This window comes from Ovis aries, chromosome 18, assembly GCF_016772045.2.
Source record: "Ovis aries strain OAR_USU_Benz2616 breed Rambouillet chromosome 18, ARS-UI_Ramb_v3.0, whole genome shotgun sequence".
NCBI lineage: Eukaryota > Metazoa > Chordata > Mammalia > Artiodactyla > Bovidae > Ovis > Ovis aries.
The window spans coordinates 21,074,225-21,080,152 of record NC_056071.1 but is presented as its reverse complement, the minus strand read 5'-3'; positions in this window follow the sequence as shown (position 1 = coordinate 21,080,152).

The following is a 5,928-nucleotide window of genomic DNA, read 5'->3' as shown; positions in this document are numbered from 1 at the left end:
CTGTTGGGGAGCAGGGGAAAAAGTGGTGCTTACAGGGACTGTGCTATGGATTGGCACCTAGTTCGGTTCAGTTCAGCTCAGTTGCTCAGTCGTGTCTGACTCTTCGTGACCCCATGAATCGCAGCACACCAGGCCTTCCTGTCCATCACCAACTCCCGGAGTTCACTCAAACTCACATCCATTCAGTCGATGGTGCCATCCAGCCATCTCATCCTCTGTCGTCTGGGGGACCGACCACATCCTACCCTGAAGCAGAAGTTCTTCAGCTCCACCTTTCACTTCTAATGGAGACACAGTTTGAATTTCCACTTAGTCACACTCTAACTCGATGTCGTCCACTCTACCCTCCTGCCCCCAATCCCTCCCAGCATCAGAGTCTTTTCCAATAAGTCAACTCTTCGCATGAGGTGGCCAAAGTACTGGATTGGCACCTAGAGGAACCCCAAATGCAAAAGCAGTTTCCCCCATAGAACATTCTGGAGCAGTGTGGGCAACCAGCCAGGGGCTGGGCTGGAAACGCAGAGGTTTAGAGGGAGGGGCCCTGAAACAAACTGAACTGATCTCTCCCTCAAGATACTGGCCAGGTTTTCAAACTGTGGGAGGCTAAAGAGCTAACTTTAAAATCTCTTTAGAGCAGAATTTGAAAGATTTGGAGAGACAGAGACTGGCCAGGCTTTCCCAGATCTGAGGTTTATCAGAACTGTAACTGCCCCAACTTAGCTCAATGCTTGATCACATCAAGGTAACTAGCTCCTTCGGGAACCCTCGGGGAGAAGTTGGGGAAAGGAATAACATAATATTTTACCCTCTTTTATACCCAAAATACAACATGGGATACACAGTATAAAACATGCAAAAAGGAAGAAAAATGGGGCCAATATACAAGAGAAAAACAATAGAAGCAGACCCACAAATGATCCAGATATTGGATTCGGCAGGTAAGGATTTCAAAATAACTATGCTTAATATGTTAAACAGAGAAAAAAGTGGACAAAATAGATGCAAATACAGAGAATTTCAACAGGGTTAGAATCCATTTTAAAAGAATCAAAGGAGCAGGTAGAACTGAAAAATGTCATCTCTGAAACTACAGATTCTAAAAATTCATAGAACCAAAGGATGAAATCACATACAGACTAAACACACAGTCCCAGGATTCGTTCCCTAGACAAAAGACAGTGAACGTAAAGTCAGGTTTATAGCGTCTAAATGAAAAAAGGGCTTCCCTGGTGGCTCAGATGGTGAAGAATCTGCCTGAAATGCAGGAGACGTGGGTTTGATCCCTGGGCCGAAAAGATTCCCTGGAGAAGGGAATGGCAACCCACTCCAATATTCTTGCCTGGAGAATCCCTTGGACAGAGGAGCCTGGTGGGCTAGAGTCCAGGGGGCTGCTAAGAGTCAGACAAGACTGAGCAACTAAACCACCACCACCAGTATTCGTACCTGGAAAATCCCATGGACAGAGGAGCCTGGAGTGCTACAGTCCATGGGGTTGCAAAGAGTCCAACATGACTGAGCAATTAATAGTTTCACTTTTAAACTAAAAAAGAGAGAAGAAGAAATAGAAAGAACAGAGCCTAAGACACATGTGGGACTCCAAGGTGACTGAAGTTCCAGAAGGAGAGAGAGGAGCTAGAACCAGAGTAAACTGGGGATCACCCAAATGTCTATATAGCAATAAACAAGAACAAACTATAAGTACATGCACCAAACACTGACGGATCTCAAAGACAGGTTGAGTAAAGAAACTCTGCGTGAAGCAGTGCTTGTGATTCCATTTCAGGAAGTTCAAGCACAGCAAAACTAAGCTATGGAGAAGTGAAGACTGTGGCTGTCTGAGGGGTACCAACAGAAGTGGCCAGCGTGTAGGGACACAGCACTGCCTTGGTGCCCTTGCAACCTTGCATGTCTCCACATTGACCACATGGGCAAGGTTTGTGCATGGTGACTGCAGTCTTGACAGAACATACCACTATGATTCCTGGAGCGAGAGGACAGAGCAGCCTAGTGGGGAGCCTTCCTATATTGTGGGAGACCATTTTTCATCCATCTTTCTAGTTTCAGTTGAGTGCAGGTTTTCTATCTGGCCCCCTCCCTTCGCAGAGTAAGGCCCGAGGCCCCACAACTGCTTGGCCGTAGTTTAGAGTTGGCTCCACAGCTGCAGAGTGGCCTACCACCATGCCTCCTGTCATCTGTCCCTCCAGTTCAGTGTCAGCCTATAGCACTAGGGGGTGAGAACTGGACACCACGCTGGCCGTGCTTTTGCTGTCGGTGTGAGTAATGAGCTGTCTGGATCCTTCCGCCAGAGTTCTAGCCCACACTTGACCTGATAGCCCACGGAGCCCCGTCTTTGCTCCAAAAAAGGGGATGTGACCTTTTCGGCCCCACACTGAGTGCCAACGTGGCCAAGTAGTCACTTCCTTTTAGTCTGCTGTGACCTCAGTCTGGATTCAGTATGGAGACATGCATACCCAGATGATGAAATGTGTGTTCTTAGTTGTTCAGTCGTGTCCAACTCTCTGCAACCCTTCGGACTGTAGCTCACCAGGCTGCTCTGTCCATGTGGTTTTTCAGGCAAGAATATTGGAGTAGGTTGCCATGCCCTCCTCCAGGGGATCTTCTGGACTCAGGGACTGAACCTTAGTCTCCTGTGTCTCCAGCACTGCAGGCCGATTCTCTACCTGCTCGTTCATCAGGAAAGCCCTAATCTTTTAGTACTACACAAATTTTTGAAAGCTGTCTCAAATCTTTCAGGGAGTGAAGTTGTATACTCCTAAGTACATTAATTGGTTGTTCCACAGAAACTCTTTTTGTATGGCTGATTTTCCTATCCATTAATTTTAAAAAACTGTGGTAAAATGTAGATGATGAAATTGCCACCCCAAATTCAGACTGAACGTTTGCTCAACCCTGGCAGCCCAAGGCTGAAACCAAATCTTCTCATGCTCTTGGGGATGTCTCTGGGAAACTCTTCAGCTACGGTGCAATCATTTTCCTAGAATGGAAACCTCGGCAAAGGTCAAGGTAACACATTACAGGCCAAAGTAAGGAGAGAAACCTGCCATAAGGCTGCGTAGGTTTGGCTATTATACAAGGGGTCCCAAAAGAGGAAAGTGATAGTCTTTCCATAAAGACAAACTCTCTTGTTTTTTTTTTTGTTTTGTTTTTGAATATGTAGTTATTCATTTGGCTGCAGCATAAGGGGTCTTAGTCGCTCCACAGCACATGGGAACCCTAACCCACGAGCCATGTATTGCAAGGCAGATTCTCAACCCCTGGACCACCAGGACCTCCGAAAACTCTCTCTCGTTATTGGGCTCTGAGAGGACAGACCTTGCTAATGTCTTTTTAAACATTCCATTATACCCAAATAATGAAAATCAGCTTGTCTTTCTTGGCTTGGGTTTCAATACACCTTTTCAGTGCTGTCACAGGTCTACCTGAATTCCCCTGTGATTTGCCACCAGTGGATAGACAAAGACATGGAGTAGGCTGGAATCCCATGAGAAGCACCTTGGTGTTATTCTATCGATGACTTCCTAATTAGAAAAACTAACTAGTTCAAACTGCCCTAGACAGGAGAGCCCAATACCTACCCAAGGCAGGGAAATGTGGTGGCGTCCCTTGCTGCAGAGCACGGGCTCTTCGATGTGCAGGCTTCTGTAGCTGTGGTGCACAGGCTTAGTTGCCCTGCGGCATGTGGAATCTTCCCAGACCAGGGAAGCAATGAATGCCCCCTGCACTGGCAGGCAGACCCTTACCCACTGAACCACCAGGGAAGTCCTAACTCTATCTCTTGACTCATAAACAGGGAGGGTCTAAGGTTGATCCCCAGTAACATCTGGGATACAGTGGTTTGGCTACAGATAAGGAGACTGGCTGTGGTCTAACCTGCAAGTGGGTCTGATCATCCTACTGGGACGCATAGCTGTGGTCCCTCTCAACTTATGTTGCCTAAGATAAATAGGCAGCAAGCTCCTATTGGTGCAAGCTCCCACCAGTGCAATGAATTGGACTGCCTCTTGGGGTGACTGATGCTCCTAAAAAGAATTATTTGCTGGATACATTACTCCTTACTTGGTGGAAGGCTGTTTAGAAATGGCTCTGATACACTGCCCTGATGACTTTGCCATGGGAGGTAAGGCTTGACCACTGTCCAATTTGAGTCTTGTCAGAACACATTATGATTCCTCCTGGAACAAGGGGAGATAAGCAGCCTGGTAAAGAGCCACCTTCTTTTGGGAGATTCCATAAAGCCATTTCTCATCCCTTTGCCTAGTTTCAGTGAAGTGTAGGCCTTTCCACCTTGCCCCACCCTTCTCCCCCAACTTAGAGTGTAACGGCAGGTCATAAAATTGTCTGATTGCAGCTGAGTTATTAATAGTTGGCTTCTCAGCTGCAGAGAGATCTACCATCAAGCTCCCTGTCATCTGGTTCCTCTGGTTCAGTGTCATCCTGTGGCTGGGGAAAGCTGGCACCAGGCTGGCCTTGCTTTTGCTGTCTGTGTGAGTAATAGCAGTCTTGATCCATTGGGGCTCATCATCTCCTTACTAGCTGGATCTCATGGAAGCATGGTAGACACATCTTGCTAGGTGTATGCACAGATTTGTGCACAATGATTTGTGGCCCTGTTAGCTACCATGCTGCACTTAGGGAATGTTTGACCTTTTAAAAAAAATTTTTTTTTTGGCTGCTCTGGGTCTTGGTTGCTGCCCTTGGGATTTCTCTAGCTGCGGCAAGCAGGGCCTACTCTCTCGTTGCCAAACACAGGCTCTAGGTCCTTTGGGCTTCATTAGTTTCGGCTCATGGGTTCAGTAGTTGTGGCACACAGGCTTAGTTGCTCCACAGCATGTGCTCTGCAGAATCCTCCAGAACCAGGGACCGAATCCATGTCATCTGCATTGGCAGGCAGCTTTTTAACCACTGGACCTCCAGGGAAGTCCTTGACCTCTTGATAGAGGGGAACCTTTGGGAATGAAGAGAAAGTTCTCTGTTTTGATCTGAGTGATGGTTAAACCTGTATATTCATTTATACTTGAGTTTTAAACTCATCAAACAGTATACTTAAGACTTGTGCCACATACTTTGTTGTATCTCAGTTAAAAAAAAAAAAAAAGACTTACCAGAGAACCAATAAGAGCTCTTGAAAATAAGCTTATGATTACCAAAATGAAAAATTCAATAGACAGGTTGAAAGATAAATTTCCCAGACCACAAGGACAAAGCACAGAAACACAGAGGATAATGGATCCAGATTACCTCTAACACCTTAGTAACAGGCATGTTAGTTAGCAAATAAACCTAGAAAAATGTTTCTGATGGTAATAAATGAAAATGGGAGTTAAAACAATGAAGTGGGTTTGAAAATCTGGCTAATCAACAAAAAAGCTGCTTAAGCAATTTCCAAGTTTGTAATTGATGGTGGAATCTGGCACAACTCTTTTGGGGAGCAATAGAATGCCAAGTATCATCAGTCTTATCAGTCCTAATCTTTTGAGCAGGTAACCTCACAGCTGCAAATTTGTCCTAGGTAATAATTTTAAATTTTAAAAATATTTATTTAGTTTTGGCTGCACCAGGTCTTAGTTGTGGTTCGTGGGCTCAGTAGTTGCCCTGTGGCATGTGGGATCTTATTTTCCCAACCAGCGATCGAACCTGAGTCCTCTGCACTGCAGGGAAGATTTTTAACCCTTGGACCACCACGCACATCCCAAGGTAATAATTTTAAAAGAAGACAAATGTGGGATTCATAGAGATGTTCACTAGTGTAGTTTAGTATGCTGCAAAATGATAAACCCAGATGTCCAGTAAAAGAACAAGCGAGAAATGTATGGGTCTTCCTTAACTGCAAACTCTGAGAGGGAATTGTGATTAACGGACGTACCACCAGGAGGCAGCACTCCTTTGCCCGAGGAGCGTAATTGCATC